The 24,158-nt window shown below is 33.4% G+C and overlaps 1 protein-coding gene across 3 annotated transcripts in view; it reads left to right on the forward strand.

The window, feature by feature from the left end:
• The window catches only part of GRIA2 (glutamate ionotropic receptor AMPA type subunit 2), a 151,711-nt gene that overhangs the window by 120,415 nt on the left and 7,138 nt on the right, over positions 1 to 24,158 (forward strand). The window lies entirely within an intron of this gene.

The raw sequence follows: 24,158 nt of genomic DNA on the forward strand, positions 1-24,158 counted from the left end.
TATGTATATACACTATGCCAACACAATTTGTGGTGTGCCATTTGACAATGTAAGATTGTGGAGCTTACCCTTCCTAAAGTAATAGGGAAGTGATATTGAGTAATTAGGCAAACTGATAACTTCTATTAGCATAGCTTCCCAAAGCAGTTACTTATGCTTGCTTTCTTCTTTCTTTCTTTCTTTCTTTCTTTCTTTCTTTCTTTCTTTCTTTTTAAAGATTTTATTTATTTATTCATGAGAGACACGGGGGGGGGGTGGTGGGCAGAGAAATAGGAAGAGGGAGAAGCAGGCTCTCTGCAGGGAGCATATTGTGGGACTTGATCCTGGAGCTCGGGGATCACACCCTGAGCTGAAGGCAGATGCTCAACCCCTCAGCCACCCAGGCATCCTTCTCTTTGCTTATTTTTTGTTAAAGTATAATTAACATACAGTGTTATATATAGTAGCTTCAGGTGTACAATAAAATGATTCAGCAATTCTCTACATTACTCAGTGCTCATAACGACAAGTGCTTTCTCAGTCCTCTTTATCTACTTTACCCATTGCCCCCAACCCCACAATCACCAGTTTGTTCTCTGTATTTAAGAGTCTGGGTTTTTTTTCTTTGTTTGCTTGTTTGTTTTGTTTCTTAAATTCCACATATAATTGAAATGGTATGATATCTGTCTTTGTCTGACTTATTCTACTTAGCATTATTCCCATGCAGTCCTTATGGCTGAGTAATATTCCGTGTTAGATATCCCATCTTCTTTATCCTGTTATCTTTTTGAATCTGACAATACTTCTCCCTGATAATCATGTCAGTGGTTTTTGTTTGCATATGCATTATTAAGCCAAAGCTCAGATAATTTTGTGGACTTGACCAAATTCAGCAGCTAATAAGTGTGCTGAGGTCTTATACTCTCTAGGGTTCTTTTAATGTCCCTTTTTTTTTTTTAAACTTGCAGAGAGACGTGTTTGGATTTATTTTGCTGCTGTGCCCAGGCTCAGTTTTGGTTACATCTATGTTTGCTTGTGTGGTATTAGATAATTATAATGGTAGAAAGTCAGGCAGGGCTTCACAATTCCTCTTGACATCCCTTCCAAAGGAACTGTTGATGAATCAACTTTGGTTAGTTCTAAATGCATATAGCATTGCAGCCAGCTTATGTGTGTAGAAGAAGAGCATGGATTTCAAAGTACTGATGGGCCACACTGTTTATTCTATTAATATTGATTGCCAGTACTAACATCATCACATCATGTAACAGCACACATCACCAAAGTGGAAAGGAGCTTGTCATGTTAATTCTCCCATTGACATTTATGACAATAAATGTAATTATTTACATTTATTGTAATTTGAGAAATTACAGATACAAAAGGTTTGTTTCTGGAAGTTGGATTAAATAAAAGGGTACTGATAAATCATGAGTAATTTTGAATAATTTTGCTAACCATGTTAATGTTTGAGAATTGGGTGCCATGATGCTAATAGTGAGGAGAATCTTATTTTAGTTTTTGACTCCCCAAAATATTTTCTAGGATGCTGTGGCTTTCCAGTTGTATTCATCACGCCTCATACCTTTTCACAGAAAGTTGATAGCAATAGTATAGGAAGATCGAATAAAGAGATGCTCTTTCCAAAAAAAGAATTTCTCTTTAGAGTGTTATGTAAAATGTATTGAGTAAGGTGAAGCGGACTCATAGACATTATAAAAGCAAAATATAATTGATTTTCATTAGAATTCTTTCCCTTAAATCCGAGGGTATATGATAATTTGTCTGTTAGCTGTAGTCTGGTTGAATTTTTAAGCTTCTGGTGGAAAGTGTTACACAGAAAATTCTCCCTGTTTCTATTCCTAAAATTAATATGCACCACACATCTTGGGCCATCCTTTCTCTCAACTGTCCTTTAGTACTAGGCATGCCTGGGGCTCCTGTAGGGTGGATTCAGGACAGAGTGAAAGCTGGCAGATTGATTATCATGGTGCCTGGTCTGTCAGGAAAGGGGATCTAGATGGAGTGGGCTGAAGTTTGACTGAAGACTTGTATGCTTTGTTCCCTGGCCATCTGTTGTGCTTACTTTGAGATCTAAGAGAACCAATTACATGTGGAAGAGAAATATTTACCATTTTTACCATTTGCTAGTATTTAAAGTTCTAACAGTTATCTTATGTTTCCGAATATGGCTTAATCTGGCTTTGTTGAAAACGCTTTCCTTATTACAATGTTTACAACTAGGGATCTTATTTATTTATATTAGTAAAAATTTTCTACTGTTCCAAAGGTTGTCAAGCCAGTTTTTTGTTTTTATCACAGCAAGAGCCTTAGATTTAGTCATTGGAGAAATTGATTTGAGAAGCCAGGTCATGGTCTAAATTTTAAAGATATAGGACTAGCTAAGGAATGAAAAATTGTTTGTTGTCTTTTGTCTGAATATAACAAATGTTTCCTAAAGGTGTATCTTTGTTGGGATGAAAGCATATTATTTAAAATTATAAGATGAATATTTTATCCCCTTTATAGGGACCTATCTGTTTTGTCCTAAGATGATATGAGTTACCCAGTTTAAGTCTAAGGAATTTTCAGATTTCAGGTAAATAACTTAATGAACTGTGTTATTATAATATCACTTTAGTAAAGTCCATAAGTGTGCATCCGGTTCAGAATTCCAATTTCAGCTCTAAATTTTCTAATTTAAAATTAGTGATAACCAGTAAAACAAATATGAATGAAATACTTTTTTCTGCGAGAGAGTGACAGTAAATGGAGACAATCTTGTAACCACCAGGAGGTATAGGGGAAAAGACCCTGCATCTTCATTTTCCAGGGTTTTCTGCTTTATGAAACTCATGTACATTCTTTTACAGAGTGAATGATAAAGTCTGACTCATTTTGGAGCACTGATCATCTCTAATTATAGTGCCACTGTAGCATACCTATAATTAAGAAAGAATTAGGCTTTCAATTATAAACCACTATTTTTAGAGTTTCACATTTTGATAATTTCTTCTCTCAATAAAAGAGGACAGGTCTTGAATTAGATGAGTCTGAAAATGATTTTATAGGAACTATATGCATTAGGTTCCTATTGAAACATAGCTTTGGGGGCTAGGAAATGGCTTTATAAATAGACCTGTCATTCACTAGTCAATCCATGAAACACAATTATTACTTGCAGATAAGAAGTACTTCTTCATGCCTATCCTAAATTCCCCAGACTGCAATCTGTTTATTTGCTCTGGTTTTCTCTGGAAGGATGAGGGCCAGGGTATACCATCTGAATAAGTGATCTACTTTAATTATGCTGACTTTGGAAGAAAAAGATTCTAGAATATTGTCAAAATAAAAGCATTCTTCTCATATAGAGAAATTAACTATTCCATTCTCAGATGGTAAAGTTAGTCTGATAATCCATTAAACTATACTGTTGTTAACCAATATCACAGCAGGACGCCTGGGTGGCTCAGCAGTTGAGGGTCTGCCTTCCACCTGGGGCTTGATCCTGGAGTTCCAGGATCAAGTCCCACATCGTATTCCCTGCATGGAGCCTGCTTCTCCCTCTGCCTGTGTCTCTGCTTCTCTCTATGTCTCTCATGAATAAATAAAATCTTAAAAAAAACCAAAACAGTATCATAGAGTTTTGTAGAGCTTACAAATAGTATAAATGATAGTGTTAATGCAGATGTTTCTTATCTGAGTGAAAACTAGTTTGAAATTTTCCTTTCATATATATATAAATATTCGCATATTAAAATGTTACTATTTATTACCGTATGACATGATCATATGTTTATGATTTACTATAAATAATCACAATTACTAGAGAATTACAGTAATTTAAATTATATTTTTATTTTATTACATTTATTTATTTATTTATTTATTTATTTATTTATTTAGAGAGGGAAGAGAAAGCTGGGAAGAGGGGCAGAGGGACAGGAAGAAAGAGAATCTTCAGCGGGCTCCACACCCAGTGCAAGCCTGATGTGGGGGCTTGATCTTATAATTCTGAGATCATAACCTGAGCCAAAATCAAGAGTCAGTTGCTTAACTAACTGAGCCACCCAGGGACCCCTAAATTATCTTTTAAAAGGCTACAAACTTAAAAAAAAAATAAAAAGAAAAAAGAAAAGGCTACAAACTTTTTTCAATTCTTCTGTGGCCTAAATACATCTACTTATATTTACATATAAAACCTTTCATTTGGGATCCCTGGGTGGCTCAGCGGTTTAGCATCTGCCTTCGGCCCAGGGCATGATTCTGGAGTCCCGGGATCGAATCCCACATAGGGCTCCCTGCATGGAGCCTGCTTCTCTCTCTCTCTCTCTCTGTCTCTGTCTCTCATGAATAACTAAATAAAATCTTAAAAAAAAACTTTGATTAAAAAATGTTTACAAATAAAATGTTTAAGCTATTATAACAACTTTCCTATGGAAATACATTAAATACTATTTCATTAAAGTTACATTTTGCTTCACTTATTGCCTATATTTAGTGATAAAATAGCATAATTTCTTTATTGATATTTTTATAGAACAGATTTTGCTGATTTGTGGTAGCTTTTTATACTTATTTCATTACATCTAAGTAATGACTTCTTATCACAGTTTCCAATGTATCCTCTATTTCTGTGTAGGTTGAAATATGTATATATATTTATATGTGTGTGTATATATGTATATACATATATATACTTCTAGCTTTCTAGGTATGAATATATATGCTTCTAGCTTTCTATATATTAATGTATTTACATATGCATATCTTTCAATATTTTAGAAATGAAATGGGTATAGCCATATGTATATATGTAGCTACTAATATCAAACTAGACCTTTATAGACCTTTCACTCATGTGTAAATATTTAAATGTTTTCTTAAATACTAAGTGCTAAATAAAAGCTGAATGTGAATAAATTAGCAATAAGCACTATATGAATTTGTTGTAGGTCACTTATGGCATGGTTGGTCATATTACTAGAGATTTTTCTTCCTAAATTTCTTGGGGGAACCTGATTACTACTTAACCATCTGCATAGCTGACAGCTCTGCATGTTTAAAGTTTCTCTAGATGATCCAGAACAACTTGAAATCATTTCTTCTCTGGTTGTCAGACTGTTATTGTTATTTTTTTTCCTGATATTTACATTGTTCTCACCATTACACAAAACCTCTGAGAACAGCGTTGCATTCACAAAGACTTTAAGAATACCCTTAGTCTAAGCTGCTGAGAAAGCTTGTGTTCTTTCATTTCAACTAAATTTAACTGGTTTAACAGTGTAAGAAAGGTCAAAATGTTAGGAGACTTTGTTAATGTTTCCTTTAAAAATTAGTGTCCGATTTAAAGATCTTTAAGTATAGTCAGTAGTTCCCAAATTTGTAGGACTATAAATAAATTTATGAGACCATATTGAACCATGTTTTCTATGATCAAAGTGCTATGGAAGGAAAAAAAAGAATATGTCTATTTCCTGAATTATGATTATTGTGCAAAGCTGTAGCTTCTTCCAGAGTAATTATATTATTTTGCCATCTCCTCTTTCCATGGCAATACTCAGCAAATTTAGTGTGTACTCCATGTGATCACTTCATGTGGAGACCACCCTTGTCATACAGAGGGGATCTTAAGAGTTCATATTATTCACTAGAAGAATAATTTTACTCTAATCAAATTACAGAGGCTTTCTTTACTGTCCATATTAAAAGAAAATGCTCCTTTTTCACTACCATCCAATCATGAGGACAGTTATTCTGGCAGAAAAGGTTCAAACAGTGGAGAAATTTCAAAATTAATCTCTCATCTCAACACATACCCAAATTCCTTAAACAGGAATGCTTCAGAGAAGATCAATATCAGTATAAACCTATAGAGGTAACTTGAACATGATGATGTCATGTTCAACTCACTTTATTTTTGTGGTTAAGTAAAAGAATCATTGTTTAATAAAAGAACTTGTGTGGTATTCATACTAGTTTCCATAGTAATTAATTAATCATATTTATTTAGTATACTTTAATAATTATACTTATTTATACTTATTTAATTTAATTATACTTATAGTTTTGTAGAGAAGTGGAATTGTGCAATCATTTAAATATATTGGAATCAAAATCTGAACTAAATATAAATATTGTTAATAAAATTTTGAGAGCCGTTTAATTAGACATTTGATATTTGAAGGAAAACTTGATACTTAAATAATGTACAATGCATGTTTCCAGCATATAATATTGCTCCAGATCAAATTGAGTGATTACCAAAAACAAGTTGCTAATTAGGTGGCTGCTTATTTTCACAGGGAAATGAGTTTAGAAATAAAATGACAATTGGAAAAAACAAATGTTGTCACACTCCTACAAAAAATGTTATTTAAGATTTAATTTAAAGAAATAGAGAAAGGGTCAAGAGAGTGATGTCACCAAGATGGTGAAATTGGAAGCCCCAGACCCTCCTTTTCCCCACCCTAGACACTGCCTCAACACAACACTGACCAGTTTTCTTTGTAAGAAATACAAAAAAAGTTAAGGGGCTTCTGTGAACCGAGTATCAAACCAACCATGTCAAACTCTGTAAGAAAATTCATGACATTCACCATAATTGGGAGGAAGTGCCTGTTCTTGGCTTTTCCCGGGGGGAGAGAAAGGGAAGACTGGACTGTATGTCCATATTCTGACTTTTTAGAGGAACTGGTTTCTGTGTTGCATGATTCGAAACACTGACAAAAAGAGGACCCAGTTGAGAACTGCTGAGAACAAAGGCAAAGGTTTGGGCTAGCACATATTCACCCTAGATCATCTCCTCCAGGTCAGTGTGGAAAATGGCAAAGAGCTTTCAACTTCCAGCTTCCCTTTGGGGAGAAAAAAAGTTGGATGTGAGGGTAATGCTTTGGCTTTTTGCGGGGAGAGTGACTGCCCAAGGGACTGGTTTCTGCCTTTCTGTCTCAGAGCACTGATGGGTCCTGGGATATTCTAGACATCTTGGGGCTGCTGAAAACAAAAGAGAACTGAACATCTTGCTGCTGCTTCAGAGGATTTGTGGTACAGCAAACCGAAGCGAATACAGTTTGGTAACCATGCCCTTGGAAGAAGGAAGAGAAGAGTGGAACATGCATCCAATGTTCTAGAGTTTTGGTAAAGTACCCAAGGGACTGGTATTTGTCTTGCCTGAGTTGGAGTGCTAATGGGAACAGCACTCTATAAGCCTAGGGCCTCAATGACAATAAAGATCTGAGTGGTTATGCCAGCTCCAGAGAACCAGCAGTACTGCATACAGATACCAAAAAGAGCAAGAGATTCTAAGCTTCTGAAAAAGAATACTGACAAATTGCTCTAATTGAAAATTTACACACACAAGTCCAAAGACTGCACATCCACAGAAAAGGTTTGAGAAGCCTTCAGAATATTACCCAGGATAATTGGTGAAGAAGTTTCTCTATACAAATTAATCCATAAAGACTGGAGAGGTGGCTATTCTTAAAAATGCATGATCCCAAAACAAAGTTAAAAGGCACATGAAAAACACAAATAAATATGGCTCAATCAAAGGAAAAAAATAATCACCAGAAAGTGACACTAAAAGAAAATAGAAGTATGTGAATTATCTGACAATACCAAATAACTGTCACATAGATGCTCAAAGAGCTCAGGAAAAATGATGCATGAACAAACTGAGAATTTCAACAAAAAGAAGATATCTTTAAAAATATATTTTGGAAATGAAGAATACAGTGTCTGAATTGAAAAATTCATTATATGGATTCAATATCATACTTGACCAAACAGAAGGAAAAACCAGGAAATGTAAGACAAGGCATTTGAAATTATGCAAATAGAAGCAACAAGAAAAAAATAAGGAAAATTAGTGAAGAAAGCCTAACGGGCTTTTGAAAGGACTAATATACACATTATGGGAGGCACAAAAAGAGGAGAGAGAGAGAGAGGCAGAAAGCTTATTTAAGGCAATAATGGTCCCAAACTTCCCAAATCTGGGGGAGGAAATAAGTTCATGAAACACAAGGAATTCTGAGAAGGAGGACCCAAAAAAGTGTACACTGAGAAACATAATAAATTGTCAAATGTCAAATACAAAGAATTCTGAAAACAGAAAGAGAAATGTGACTTGTCACATACATGAGTATCCATAAAACTACTAGTAGGTTTATCAGCAGAAACTTTGTAGGTCAAAGGGAGTGAAATGATATATTCAAAAAGCTGGGAAAAGAAAGAAAACTGCCAACCAAGAACACTATATCTGACAAAACTGTCCTTCAAAAATGAAAGAGAAATAAAGACTTTCTCAGGTAAATAAAAGTTGAGAGAGATCATCAACACTAAACAGCCTTACAAAAATATTAAAGGGAATCCTTTAAGTTGAAAGGATGCTAGACATCAACACAAAGGCATATGAAAGTACAGCATTCATTGATAAAAGTACATAATATAGACTAACAAAGAATAGCATAGTACTATAATAGTGTTGTCTAAGTCTTTTAATTCTGGCATAGAGATTAAAATATAAAAGTATAAAAATAACTATATGGAATATGTTAACTGATACATAATATAAAAAGATTAATTTGACATCGATAATATAAATTAGGAGTGGAGGAGTAGAAAGAGTATTTATATGCAATTGAAGTGAAATTCTTAGAAGCCTAAAATCATTTTTATGGTTATAAAATGTTTTATATAACTTCCAAGGTAACTATAAAGAAACAACCTATAGAAGTTACACAAAGAAGTAAGAAAGTAATCAGTGTGTCATTGCAAAAAATAATAATAATAATAATTTAAATACAAAGAAAGATGGCAAGAGAGGAAAAGATGAATAAAAATGTTACAAAGTGGACAGAAAACAATTCACAAAATAGTAGGGTAACCTATCAGTAACTTTAAATGTAAATGGATGAAACTCTCCGATCAGAAGATATAGGGTAGGATACCAAAAGGAGCAAGAAATTATAAGCTCACTGGAGAATTCTACCAAACATTTAAAGAAGAATTAATTATAATATTTTTCAAATTCTTCCAAAAAAATAGAAGGAGAGGGAACGGTTCTGAACTCCTTTTATGAGGCCAGCATTACCCTGATACCAAGTCAGAAAAAGATACTGAAAGGAAAGAAAACTAGAGGACAATATCCCTAAAAATATAGATTCAAAAATTCTCAGCAAAATACCAGTAAGCCAAACTCAACAGCACATTAAAAGGATTATAGATGACCATGACTAAAGGGAGTTATCCCTGAGATGCAAGGATTTTCAGTCTATGAAAATTAATCGATGTGATAACACCACAATTACAGAAAGAATAAAAATCTCATGATCATCACAATAGATGCAGAAAAAGCACTGGACAAAATTGAACACCCTTCCATGATAAAAATAATCAACTAAGAAGAGAAATAAATTACCTCAACAGGGATGTCTATGTGGCTCCTTGGTTGAGCCTCTGCCTTCGGCTCACAGTGTGATCCCAGGGTCCCAGGATCGAGTCCCCTGCTGGGATCCCTGCATGGAGACTGTTTCTCCCTCTGCTTATGTCTCTGCCTCTGTGTGTGTGTGTGTGTCTCTCATGAATAAATAAATAAAATATCCTTTAAAAAAATTACCTCAACATAATAAAGTCCACATTTGAAACCCATAGCTGACATCATACCCAGTGATGAAACTGAAATCTTTCTTCTAAATCAGGAATAAGACAAGGATGCCCCTTTATTACCACTTTTATTTGGCATAGTATAAGAAATCCTAGCTAGACCAGTTAGGTAAGAAAAAGAAGTAATCCAAATTGGAAAAGAAATGATCTCTTTTCAGAGATCACGTATTCTAATATGTAGAAAACTCAAAGGATTCCACCAACCCCACCTCTCCCAAAAACTGTTACAACTAATAAACTCAGCAAAGTTGCAAGATGAAACCTTCAAAAACCAGTTGCATTTCTACATATAACAATGAACCATCTGAAAAGGGAATTAAGAAAACAATCTCCTTTACAACAGCATCAAAAAGAATAGAATACTTAAAAATGAACTAATCCAAGAAGGCAAAAAAAAAAAAAATTATTCACTGAAAACTCCAAAGATTGCTGTAAGAAATTAAACAAGACACAAATAAGTGGGAAGAAGTCTTTGTTCATGGATTGAAAGATTTAATATTGTTGAATGTGTATGCTACCCCGTGATTCAAAGATTAATTACAATCCCTATCAAAATCCCAAAGTCATTTTTTGCAGAAATAGAAAAAAAATCCTAAAATTCATATAGAATCATAAAGAGTAAGAAATAGTTAAACCAATCAAGAGAAACAGAAACAAGCCTTACACTCCTTGACTTTAAAACATACTAGAAATTTATGGTGTTGGCCTAAAGATGGGTTTATCAACCAACAGGACAGAATAGAGAACCCAGAAGTAAACCTATGCATATATGGCTAAGTGATTTTTGACAAGGATCCAAGACTGCATAATACGGAAAGGACAATCTCCTCAGGAAATGGTGTTGGGGTATCTGGATACGCACATACAAAGAAATGAAATTGGTCTCAGACCATATGCAAAAATCAACCTCAAAACTGATTAAACATTGAAATGTAAGATCTGAAACTATATAGCTTTTTATAAGAAAACATAGGAGATAAGCTTCACGACTTTGGTCTTTGCAAAGATTTGTAGGATGGCACCAAAAGCACAGGCAACAAAATGAAATGTAGACCAGTAGACACATCAAATTAAAAAGCTTTTGTACTGCAAAAGAATCAACAGCATGAAAAGGCTTCTATGGAACTGAAGAAAATATTGCAAATCATGTATCTGATAAAGTGTTCAAATCCAAAGTATATAAGGGACTTGTACCACCTGGTAGCAAAAATCCTACTAACCTCATTAAAAATTTAGCAAAGAGCATAAATATTTCTCCGAAAAAGACTTACAAATGGTCAATGGTATATGAAAAGATACTCAACACCATTAACCATCAGGGGAAAAAAAAAATCAAAACCATAATGAGGTATTGCCTCACGCCAGTTAGGAGGGCCACTAGAAAAAAAAATAAAAATAAAAATTGTTGAAGACATTTGGAAGTTGAAACCCTTGTGTATTGTTGGTGGGAATGCAAAATGATGCAGCCCTGATGGGAACCAATAAGCAGTTTTGTTAAAAAGTTAAAAATAGAACTACCACATGATCTAACAATTTCACTTTTGGGTTACTTATTCAAATGAATTGAAATCAGTATCCCAAAGAGATATTTTCACTACCATGTGCATTACAATATCATTCACAATGGCCAAGAAGCAGAAACAAACTAAGTGTCCATTGATGGATATTTGGATAAAGAAAGTGTGGTATATTACTCAGTGGAATGTTATTGTCTTTAAAAAAATAAGGAATCCCGTCATATGCTGCAAAATGGATGAACCATGATGTTATGCTAAGTGAAATAAGCCAGTTATAGAAGGACAAGTACTGTATGACTATATTTGTGTATCGAAACAGTCAAACTCATTGAAGCAGAAAGTAAAAATGCTATCATGACTGGAAGGAGGGGGAAATAGAAAGTTGCTGTCAGTAGATATAGTTTCAGTCATGCAAGATGAAAAAGTTCTAAAAACCTTCTGGACAATAATAAGCATGTAGTTAATACCATACTGTATACTTACATGTTTGTTAAGGGTAGATTTCATGTCATGTGCTATTTTTTTTACCACAATAAATTAAAAAAAAAAAAACTGCCCCATATAACACATAGAAAAAGAAAAACGAACAAAAAATACGGAAAGGACCTATCTTATTATGAGGTGTTTTGTAATTTAAAAATTTAGATTTATCTCCTCAAATCTTATGGTTGATGTTGCTTCTTACAAAATAGTGACTAGAAAGCAAAAAAAAAATTAGCAGATTAGTATTAAAATAAAACAAAATTAGAGTCAGGCATGAATATTTATACATTTTTATTTATACTTTTTCAATATTAAGTATACCAATCATGAGGTATATATACACATAAATGCATAGAAATTTTAATGTGGTTAGTATAATATAGTATATATTTAATATGTATAATAAAGTATATCTTAAGGTGGCTAGTATATTCACATATATATGAAGTTACTTATATATATATGTAGTCATTGTCCTGTATTTTTTGCTCCAACTAGCTTTCTTGCTAGTCCTTTATTCTTGACATGGCAAAAGAAGGGAGTCTTATGCTAAATGCTTTTATATGGAAAGCAATACCTTAATGATGAAATAACTTTGAACTTTTTGTCTGAAAATATTTGTATCACTATCTTCAAAATGTTTGTTGCAAGATATAATAAATTCCGTATTTGGTTAGTAGTGTGATAGTGGAAGGTAAGAAAGATAGAAAATACTATAGTCTTTGATCTACTAAAGGGATTAATAGTTATAAGCCAAGGGACCCAATGTGTATATGTTAATGGTATTTTCATGGGCACTCTGAATATTGCTACCCTTTCTCCTTTGCTACCATTTTCTTGTTTTACTTCCCCTGAGTGCCAAGGGTTTTTTTGTTTGTTTGTTTGTTTGCTTATTTAAAAACGAAATTCAGTCATTTTCTTTTTTTTAATGAAGTTTAAAATTTTAATTCCAGTGTAGTTAATGTACAGTGTTATATTAATTTCAGGTGTACAGCATAGTGATTCAACAATTTTTTAAGACGATTCAACAAATCTATACATTACTCCATGCTCATCATGAGAAGTGTATTTTTTCATCCCCATCTCCTTTTCCACCCATCCCTCCACCCACCACCCTTCTGGTAACCATTAATTTCTTCTCTATAGTTAAGAATATGTTTCTTGGATTCTCTCTCTCTCTCCTTTTCCTCTGGTCATTTTTGTTTCTTAAATTCCACAAATGAATGAAATCATATGATATATATCTTTCTCTGACTGATTTCATTCAATATTATAATCTCTAGCTCCATCTGTGACTAGGAAATGGCAAGATTTCATTCTTTTTATGGGTAAATAATACTCCATTATACACACACACACCCCACATCTTTATCTATTCATCTATTGATGGACATTTGGGCTGCTTCCATATCCTGCCTATTGTAAATAATGTTGTTATAAACATAGGGGTGCATGTATCCCTTTGAATTAGTGTTTTTGTATTTTGGAAGTAAATACCCAGTAGTGTGATTACTGGATCATACTGTAGTTGTATTTTTAACTTTTTGAGGAATCTCCATATACTTCTCCAGAGTGGCTGCACCAATTTGCACTCCCACCAACAGTGCAAGAGTGTTCTTCTTTCTCCACATTCTTGCCAACACCTGTTGTTTCTTGTTTTGTTGATTTTAGCCATTCAAGCAGGTGTGAGGTGATATCTTTGATTTGCATTTCCCTGGTTATAAGTGATGTTGAGCATTCTTCATGTGTCTGTTGGCCATCTGTGTCTTCTTTGGGGAAGTGTCTGTTCATGTCTTCTGCTCATTTTTTAATTATTGAGAGTATGAAAAGTAAAACAAAACAAAATACAAAAGCAGTAAGAGGGATGCCTCTGTGGCTCAGTGGCTGAGCATCTGCCTTTGGCTCAGGTTGTGATCCTGGGGTCCTGGGATCGAGTCCTACATCAAGCTCCCCAGGTGGTGCCTGCTTCTCCCTTTGCCTATGTCTCTGCCTCTGTCTCTGTCTTTCATGAATAAATAAATTAAAAATCTTTAAAATAACAACAACAAAAGCAAAAACAGTAAGTATAAATATTTCTGTAAAATTGGCCAAGTTATTCATAAAATAAAAGGATATAAAATATAACACTATATAACTCAAACATTGTAGATGGGGGGAGAGGAGTAAAGAATGGGTTCACACTTAAGCAACCATCCTTTTTTCAATTAAAATTTCTTAAATAAAATTAATAAAAGAAATTTAGTCCTTGTATTGGGACTTCCTTATTTTCTTTGTGTAACCTCTGGATACAGAAACACCAACGTGAAACCTGACAGTGGGACGTGTAGAAATACTTGCTTATTTGCTGAAGTAATGGTATGTTAAGTAATACAGTGCACATAGTATAGTAGTTTTTCTGAAAAGAACTATGCTCCCCAGAAAATTTGTTCATGCATAATGAAAAAGAATATCACAGTCTTTTAAATTATAATTAGCTAGTCAGCAGAAAACAATTTGCCCATAATTGAATACATCTTTTAATTGCTTAAAAAAAGGCTATACTTAAAATTCCCTCTTCCTGTAGATGCATGTTGAGATTGGATAAAGAAGTGCAATTAAAGTGTTTTAGAAACAAGCTCTCACATTACAGATAAATTTCCTTTTACTACCTGGTGATCTCAGATAGCGTCAGCATTTTCATCTTTAAACATAGGGCTTAGGTCATAAATTACCTCTCAAATTCTGTTCATATTTGAAATATCATGACATTTATGAAGTTAATCATGCAAACTATTATTGACTGTGTCTTACCGATGTTAACTTACCACTTAGCATTAAATTTCATTTTGTTAGTTTTTATTGTTATACTTTTTAGAAAGTTCTTTGAACCTAAAACTTGCTTCCTAAGTGTTTTCATTCATTGGTCCTATTCTGACTTTTGTAATTGCTTTCTTTTTCATGTGACACATGAATCAAATATTTAAGATAACTACCATCTCTTCCATAAATTTTCTCATTATCTAGCCTAAGAATTCGGAATTCCCTCCGCCATTCTTTATTAAACTATATTTTCAAGCCCTTTATTCTGGTCTCTATATCTTTTGAATGTAGCTTTTTCAGTAGTATTCTAAAAGTGCATTATCCAGATGTAGGATGTGACTTGGTCTAATTCTAAAGGATCTTAGCCAGAATCTGAAAATTCAGATTTCAGGCCAGTTTCATCTTGAACACTTGTGTTCTTCAGATAACAGAGTGTTTACATGAAAGAAAAAGGGGAAAGAGTGTTTTTACTAGAGAAAGTACTCTCCAGGTACTATAGCCACACCATCTGCTACCCCATCCTTGTCTGTTTCACTCACATTTCCATTTTGACCCTCAAGGTATTTGAAATTACACCTGTTATCTAGACTCTATAATTCCATGTAAAACCTTCAAGTTTGTTAGTGTTTGTGGCAACTGCATTATATTAATAGATTTTCCTAGAAATGTTTACTGAAAACCTGGGTGATTTTAAGATCAATTGCAGTAAGCCTCATGTATTCCCTTTTTTGAATAGGCAGTTGATGGCCAGATTTTGCATTCTTCCCTGTTGAATTTCACCTTGATTTTAGGCCTATTTGCCCAAGTCCATAAAGTTGAAATATTGAGTCTGTCATCTATCATAAAAACATCTGTAACTTTGAAACCTTTGTTATTTTTGTCTTTATCCAAATTAACTGAAACACTGAACTGAGTGGGACTATGTATGGGATCAGTGATACAAGTTTCCCTTCAGCTCAGTATTTGCATGTTAATAAATAATAACCAGTACTCTTTGAGTGTGATTGATATTTTAATCATAGCCCTCCTAATTCTAAAAACTCTAACTTTCCCTGTAATCAACAAAAATAACATGAGATATTTTGTCAAATACGCTGATGAGGCCCAAGATATTCTTTGTTCAAATAAACCTAAACTAGGTCAATTGAGTAACCCATTAAAAAGGAAAAGATCTGATTATAGGGGATCACTTGCTCTTCCTCTTGCATTATCAATTCACACATATAGGTAGGTAATATATGAGACAACTAGTAGTATACTTCAGGAATCATACCACTTAGCCATCTTAAGGAAATGACAACATGGAAATACCAATCACATTTTAAAATTTAAAGATAGGCACTTGGGTGGCTTAATTGGTTGAGCATCTGACTTGATTGTGGTTCAGGTCATGATCTCAGGGTTGTGAGACATAGCTCTGCATTGAGCTCTGTGTTGAGTATGGAGCCTGCTTAAGATTCTATTCCTCACTCTCCTTCTGCCCCTACCCACCATCCCCACTTGGTCTAGCTCTCCAAAAAATAAATAAAAATTAAAAAACATCTAAAAAATATCACTTTCTATGCAGAAAATTCTCAAAAGCATATGATTCTATTAATAATATATTAATTAAGCTGACTATTTTTCATATTTGAAAGTAATTTCAAAATGCCAAAGTGCACTCTGAGATATAACTTAGCTTTATTTTTTGGTTGATTAAAATGCTACAACAGATCAAATCTACTTAAAACTCAGCTTACTTATCAATAAATTATACAATAATATTTAACTGAATTGCTCTAAATTTTACAATATTATCAAGTGACTTTTTCTTCTTAGTAGAACATTACTTACCTAAACACTATGCTTGAGTATTTTTATGGTTTAACGTATAAACATATGTATTGAAGATTTGGATATCCAGATCTTTTTCCTGGTTCTTCTAAGGAATAACTAACTCTGCTAACATAGACAAGTTATTTAATCTTCCTGAGTCTTGCTACTGAAATAAAGGGCTTGGAATATAGTAAATGGTTTTTAAGGTCCATTCTAGTGCTAATCTTTCAAAAACTTTAAGCTGTTAATATCCTTTTAGTTATATTTTTTCATAAATACCATTTTAATTTTCAAGAAGCTGAGAAATTGCTAGAAATCTAGCTTAATGTGAATCTTGTTAAAATGTTTGGAGAATTGGTTTTACTTAAAAATGAGAGATTAATTATGGAGTACCTGGCTTGCTCAGTTGAAAGAGCATGTGACTATTGGTCTCTAGGGTCATGAGTTTGAGCATCAACATGTTGGGTATAGAGATTATAAATAAATAAATAAATAAATAAATAAATAAATAAATAAATGACTAATTTTGTAGAAAAATTCTAAAAAAATCAATAAATCAAATCATACTTCTATAAAATATTTTAACTATAATCCTTTAAGAATAACTAATTTTTGCATTTTCATAAAAGAAAAACATGCTATGGAAAAAAAAAAGAAAAAATAAAGAAAAACATGCTATGAGATATCATATAAAATGCTGATAATTACCCCATACACCTGATTTTAAGGATTCAAAGGATATTTCCCACTGACTTGTTTCATGACTTCACAGAATTGACAATTTGAATATAAACTTTTCTTTTCAATCCTAAAAGTCATACTGTTAAAACATCAAATTTTAATGAATCTAAGTGAGCAAAAGAATGTCTACGAAAATATCTTATTAACTATGTTCAAATGATTCCTATTAACATTTTACATGAAGAAAATGGTGTAGTTTTTGATCATCTAAAAGAAAATCAATATATGAGCAAAAACGCATCTTTTTTTCTCTCTTTTTTTTTGGCTAAATGAGTCAGAAGAGGTACATTGATGGGATTAAACTCCCTGAAAATCTATATTGATACAACTCGACTTCTTGGTTTTCCCATTTATTTGCACTGTGGAGGTCCATTTCTGCAACTGTATTTTTTCCATTAGGGAAAATAATGAACTTCCTTTTAAACTTAAAAAAAAAAATGCTTAAAAGTAAATAGTCTTTTATTTTTATCCACGTAAGGTGATAAACTTTTATTAGCAAAACTTATTTCAAAAGACTCAGAAGAGCTCTAGGAATCTTATTACACTTAATGATTATACCTGAAATACTGAACATATTTTAGGTTTCTCTGGTTTCTTTTATCCCCCCCCCTTTCATTTTCTGTGTTTCTGTTGTATTGGCAAGTAAAGTGAAGAAGTAGTATCAAAATATGAAATAGGGGCCAAGTTTCAAAGCACTTTTGAGTTTTATTATGTTGTTTTTATTTATGTTTTGCTCCATGTTCTCAGCTCATAACCTTAAGAATGAATTTGTATTTGGAATATAAATACAGTGTTTTCTTGATATACATGCTATGAGACTCCCAGGAATAAGTCCATATAAAATGAACTTATATTTTAGGTATTTTACTTTCTTACAAATAATCTAAATCAAATACTTTTTAAGTATGTTGAAGAAATAAATTATATTCTAATTCATAATTTTCATTAATGGGATTTCTACTGGGGGAATCTCCATTAAAACAAAACCACTTTCAGTGCTGAACACAGCCATGAAAGTAGATTTGGCTCTGATATTTCCCAATATAATTCCATTCTTCAAGTTTTTCCTCTTCCAGTGTTGGAGGAAGAGCTGTGCCATTTTCTGTAATGCTAAAATCTCTGCCTGGCCTTTGACAACATCTCTTTCTAATTATCAAAGACGTTGCTCTAAAATGTATACCCTAATTAGTTTTTAGCCTTTCCATCTCCCTAGTCTTCCATCCATGTTCAGATGGGCTGTAATTTTGAAAAGTCTGTCTTGTGGCAGTGCTCTCCTTTATCTTCAATTTCTCTTCTTCCTCCCGTTGAGCTAATAAATCCATAAATTTGTTTCCCAGAGCCTTTTTTTCCCCCAGGACTAGCCATTTTCTCCTTCCTTCTTTCAAATCTGGTCTCCTTAAGAACTCTGAAAATTGCTTTCCTCAAAGGATCACTAATGCCTTCTGACCAAATTGAAATGTTTTGTGTGTATTTTCATGCTTTGTAAAAAGCATGTATTTGTACCAATTCTTTTGATACCCATTCCTCCCTTAATTTGTGAAACTCCAGTACTTTCTCACATTTTCTCTTATTTCTCTAACCATTCTCCTTTGTCCTTAATAAGGCTGCATGCTTTTTTCCTCCTACGACTTGTTTTGTAATAATTTCACAAAAACTATTTTATAACCTTTACCTTTAAACACCATTCACATTTAATATATATAGTTAGGGCAACTATTGAAGGATAAAGCTTTAAAAGTCAATTTTACTTTAGCTTCAATCGAAGAAATGGTGGGATGGAAAGACTTCAAATGATGCATGATACAGAGAGACAAGGAGCACTCAATTTAAAATTCAAAGATTCCCTTGATTCAATTTTACTACATGTTGTTTATGTTGGAAATTACATCTAAGTGATGGACAACAAATTCAGTCTATATGCAGGGTGACTCTACTATTAAAACTTAAAACTCCTGTGTATGCTAGTGAATTTTTAAAATTCTAATCTCAAATAAGTGACTGCCACTCAGAAAACATACAAGTATTTTTTTGTAAGGTTGCAGATTTAACAGGAAAGAATAAGACCTGTCTGAAATTCTTTTTTGCCTGCCAAACTAGTGGTTTCCAGGAACAGTTTGAATTTTGGCTGCCACCTGTAATGAAGCAATGAGCCATCCTATGAGTTCCATATAAAGGGTAAAATTCTAAAATGAAGGGCAATTATCTTTTGTCCCAGTTGCAAATTCTTATAGAATGCCAACCAAATGGACTAGGAAATAAGTTATTTCCAATTTGACATTCTAATTTATTTATTTATTTTTTAGTAATCTTTACACCCAACATAGGCTCGAACTCAGGACCCCATGATCAAGATTCACATGCTCTTCTGACTAAGGCACTTACATTCTAATATATGTATTCAGTACATATATTGAGTAGGTATTTTGATATTTTATAGAAGTTAATGGATAAATGAGATTTTTAAAAAAGTAAACAGGGCAGCCCAGGTGGCTCAGCGGTTTAGCGCCGCCTTCAGCCCAGGGCCTGATCCTGGAGACCCAGGGTCAAGTCCCGTGTCGGGCTCCCTGCATGGAGCCTGCTTCTCCCTCTGCCTGTGTCTCTGCCTCTCTCTCTCTCTCTCTCTCATGAATAAATAAATAAGTAATCTTTAAAAAAGGTAAATGGTGTAAGAATTAATAGACTAGTAAAGAATGTCTGCAATGCAGGACCCATACTTCCTACTAATTCTTGAGTAAATGTATATGTTGCAGAAGGATAATAACCATTTCCTTTAAAAAGTCATTTTTTTTCCTAAGGTGGAAATAGGCTTAATTAGCTGTCTTAAAAATTAATGCTTATATTATTATATATAGAGAAGAAAGAAAACTAAATTAAAATGACTATTGGCTCCTTTCACACACAAAAAAAGGAAGGCATCTTCTCTTTAGATATAATTATATCTGGTCTGTTTAGATTTTTTAAAAGATTTTATTTATTTATTTATTTGATAGAGAGAGAGAGAGAGAGAGAGAGAAATTATGAGCAGGGGGAGGGGCAGAGGGAGAGGAGAGAGGGACTCTCAAGCAGCCTCCTCACTGAGCATGGTGCCCAGTGAAGGGTTCGATCTCTCGACCCTGAGGTCATGACCTGAGATGAAATCCAAAGTCTGATGCTCAACCGACTGAGCCACCCAGGTGCTCCTAGTCTGCTTAGTTTTTATGGACCTTTTCCCCAACAACACTAGATAGTGACCATATTTTCTAAGTAGATATTACAATTTCAAATGGTAATTTTTGTGAAATATTAGTGAAATCAATATACCTATTACTAATATTAAACCACAGAAAGAGATTTGAAGAGCCATGTTCAATGAGCCTTGGATCCTTAAGAAACACAAGGTAGCTGTATCATTTGTCTCCTCTTAACAAGTCATTGCTTATCTCCTCGTCAAAATATGATGGCAGATGCCATCCTGAAGAAATCCATTTCACTTTATCATACTCCCTCAAAGTACAATTGTCCTTGATTTAACTTTAAACTTCAAAAGTGCAGTCTTTCTTGGCTTAGCTATAGTTGAGATTTTTAAAATATCTATATATTGGGGGCATTTAAATCTGGTGAGAAGCAGTACTTAGATTTGGGAGAGAGGTGGAAAGGGAGTTATCATCATCCCTAATAGAGGCTTAGATGGCCCTGGGAGATTAGAAACCAATACCAGTCCTTCATTTTTCTCCTTCATTGCATCATTCTCTTCTCTCGGGACCAGTATTACAAATTATAGGACAATGTATGGTTTATTTAAAAAGTCAGTATGATTTGCCCGTGTTCTTTCTTCTACTGCACTAAAACATGCTCAAATTTATTTTTTAAAAGATTTTATTTATTTATTCATGAGAGACACAGAGAGAGAGAGGCAGACACATAGGCAGAGGGAGAGGCAGGCTCCCAGCAAGAAGCCCAATGTGAGACATAATCCCAGGATCCTGGGATCACAACCTGAGCCAAAGGTAGATGCTCAACCACTGAGCCACCCAGACATCCCAAACATGCTCAAATTTAGACATTGCTCAGGGGGGTAGTGATCATCATTGCCATCATTGCTCATCTTTAAAGCCCACGCACTTAAAAAAATAAATAAATAAAAAATAAAATAAAATCCACACACTGAGGCTAATTGAGTCAATTTAATCCATATTTGACCTACATTTTTCAGATAATTGCCAAATTTTCTGGATGCTTTTGCTATAGAATTATGTCTGTAATGTAAATTGCTTGGATACAGAATTTTAATAGGGAACACTATTTATATATATTACTTTAGTTGACCACATGGGATTTTATTAATTTGAAAGAAAATCCCCATTTTTCTTTTTAGTCTACCATAAATATATTCTAAGAAATGAGTTATCAAGAGGCTGTAGTGGTTAGGAAGATTGTAGTGTGCTCTCCAGTGTATCAGATAACCCATTAACTCATAAATTAGGCCAAACTAAACATTGTCACCTAAACTAACCTGGCAATAAAAATAACTATAGTTTCTCATGCAGGCTCTCTGATGGGAAGCCTAGGGAGAGTTTCCTTTTGCCTCTGGATTGCTTTTCTGCTGGTTTCTTTTTCAGTTGTTGTGGATTTGGATTTCTAAACATCATCTATTTACTTATTTAGTTCAGACTAATAATTTTCCTGAAGTTGTCAATAAAAATTATACACAGTTTCTCTGAGCTGTCTTTCAGAAAAATATCTAGTCAGATTGTTTCTATTCTTTTTTTTTGAAGGCAGCTAGAAAGTTCAAATCAAAAGTCTTGAATGAAGCTTTCAACAAAACAGTATTAAATTGTTCATGAATTACCCTCCTTGTGTACCTTGGCCAAATCTGTTCAAACAAATGGTTTTTGAACAGATTTTGTTATGAAAACATGCCATTAACCTTGTTAAGGAAGTAAACAGTAAACTAATAACTGGAAGACAAATGAATGAACCCATTGGGAAAAATGTACGTATCTTCCAAAAATTCTGACCTATGAGAAAAATTACTTTTCATTTTATGTAGTATCAATCAACAGATACTTTATAATGTATAGATATATTAAATTATAGATTTTTTTATTGATCTGCCATTATATCATAAAATCCTACTCAGTTAAAAAATATGCCATGTTATAATACATGTGAAGCCTAATCACAAAAAGTGACTGATTTAACTTAGTAGAACTTACATGTCTAGATTGCTGTATCAGAAGTTGTATATTTTCTAAATGATTCAAAACTACAAACACAGAGATTGAGTAGTTCTGTCAAAACATTATAATTAGAGGCGTCTGAGTGGTTCAGTCGGTTGACATCCTATACTTTGTTCCCACTTTGGTCATGATCTCGGGGTAGCGAGACTGAGCCCCACGAAGGGCTTCATGTTTGGTGTGGAGTCTGCCTGAGGTTCTCTCTTTTTGCTCCTTCTCCTCCCCCTACTCACACCTCCCTCTCTGTCTCTCAAATAAACAAATCTTTTTAAAAAAAAATCCCACCAGAGCTATATTTTTTTTCAGATTGCATTTTAAAATCCCCTACTGTTTAGAAATAATATTTTATTCATATATTGAAAAATATCTTTAAACTAACTGGAAAGATTTTATGAGTGAAACAGGAAATTTTTATTCACTCAATGAATATTATTTTTTACATATTTCAAGTCATTTAAATTGTCCCTTCAAAAATTTCATCTTTAAAAACAAAAAAGGCAGTCTTTTAAATATAGAGAACAAACTCATGGTTACCAGAGGGGAAGTAGGTGATGGGATGGGTAAAATAGCTGAAGGCGGTAAGAGTATACTTATCATGCATGACATGATGAACACTGAGTAATGTATAGAATTGTTGAATCACTATATTATATACCTGGAAGTAATTTAAAACTGTATGTTAATTATCCCCGCAGGGAGCCTGCTTCTCTCTCTGCCTATGTCTCTGCCTCTTTCTCTCTGTCTCTCATGAATAAAGAAATAAACTCTTAAAAATTTTTTTCTATTTTTTCTTTTACATCATTGTTAAGTTTTAGATATTCCCTGAAGGGCATACCTATTTATGAAGCATTTAATGAAATATATTTATGTCTCAAAATTGGCATTTCAAACTTGGAATAATTAATATTTAATGAGTGATTTGATACAATTATTCTATAATTTGATTTTGAGTTCTTCTTTATCAGCATATGATTTTTTCCAAAACATTATAATATTACCTATTTTTGTGGAAATTCATGTTACAAAAAGATCTTGAGGTTTAATGAGATTGCATGATATATAGTCGAATTCAACTAATGCAGCATCTTTTGATTTGATAGAGACTATGAAGAGAAAATATAGGAGAAAAAATTGTATAAATAACTTCTAAAATAGGCAAAGATACAGATAAAGCAAAGATGGTCTTCTTCTTTCTAACCAATTCCCAGGGTATTCAGTTAGCGTACATTAATTATGAATCTTTTATGTGCAAGATGCACTAGACACCATGAGGGTTATGAAGATAAAATTTCCCTCGTTGGGGACTGATGGAGTTTTCACTGTCATTGATGCACTCACTACAGAAACAAAGCATGATTTGTCAGGTAATTAAGTTTTAGATATATTTTCTCAAGAAAGGGCAGTGTTTAGAAATAGAAACAGATATAAGAATGGTTTAGAACATTATTGGATAATAAAATATTATTAATAAGTAAGGAACTCATGTAAGTTTAGGGTGAAGTATTTTTTGGGAGGACATCTCACAGCAGAGACCACTGGGCCGATATGGTCCATGGGCTGTCACTATATAGCAGTCCCTATTTGGATGGAGATAGTGAAGAGGTGCAACCAATGTCCGAGCACCTCTCACTGTAACCTGAATTATAAACTTCAGCAATATAAGCCTGCCTCATACTTTATTTACACTTGTCTCTGGATTTTCACCAAAATAGAGTACCTACATATGTGTGTTTGTTTATATTTATATATGTACACATACACACACCCATATGCATATGTATATGCATATGTATATATCTGCTCTAATTTCTAGGGCAGTATTTTAAACAAATTTGGATTTACATTATGTTTGCTTAGAATGAATTGATTTATCCTTGCTTCTAAGATAAAGATTATATATTTTTTAAATTCTTTAGAGTAAAAAACACAAAGCCCCCAAAATCTC

This window comes from Canis lupus, chromosome 15 (assembly GCF_003254725.2).
Source record: "Canis lupus dingo isolate Sandy chromosome 15, ASM325472v2, whole genome shotgun sequence".
NCBI classification, from domain to species: domain Eukaryota; kingdom Metazoa; phylum Chordata; class Mammalia; order Carnivora; family Canidae; genus Canis; species Canis lupus.